The sequence below is a fragment of the Photinus pyralis genome, unplaced genomic scaffold (genome assembly GCF_008802855.1).
Source record: "Photinus pyralis isolate 1611_PpyrPB1 unplaced genomic scaffold, Ppyr1.3 Ppyr1.4_LG4, whole genome shotgun sequence".
In the NCBI taxonomy this organism is placed as follows: Eukaryota; Metazoa; Arthropoda; class Insecta; order Coleoptera; family Lampyridae; genus Photinus; species Photinus pyralis.
Window position 1 is genome coordinate 47384053 of NW_022170511.1, and position 670 is coordinate 47384722.

Sequence of the window (670 nt, forward strand, 5' to 3'; positions counted from 1 at the left end):
CTAGAAGTCTCAAGAGCCTCAAAAAGCTGTCGATTAGTTATTTAGGGAGACAAGTACGCCAAGTTAACATCTTTCTTCGCTGGAATCTCCGCATATGTCGAGCTTTACCTGAAATTGAGGGACTTGCCTGCTGCCACCCGTGTACAGAGTGTCCCATTTCGCCCTTTTCATAGAGTAATGTGTTAACTCATAAAAAAGGTAATAATAAACTTGAAAACCAAATTTTTAAAAATCCTTTTTTGCATTTATCTGTACCACTTAAGCATTTTTTTTGAATATTCATCCGTGGTGTTTTTAAAAAAATAATTTAATATGCTATCATTAAGATTAAAAATTTACAGGAATTTGCCATTACAAAAGTTAGGTTTTTTTTGGTACTAATTTAATTTAAAACGCATTTCACAAATAATTTCAATAACAATATTTAAAGTAAATAAAAAATTTCTTCTAGCCTGAAAGAATTGTTGAAAGTTCCCATAATGCAACTTGCATTCCCTCTTTGAATTGCAATACTAATTTTCTGTTTTAAGAATAACGTTGAACGATTATCGTAGGTTTTATGTTTAATTAACTCTCCTATAGCTTCAATAAATGATATTGCTTCATTACACCATGGTCCAAGGGTTTCGACAGCAAAGGGAACGAATAAGTAATTATCTGTGACAAGGTC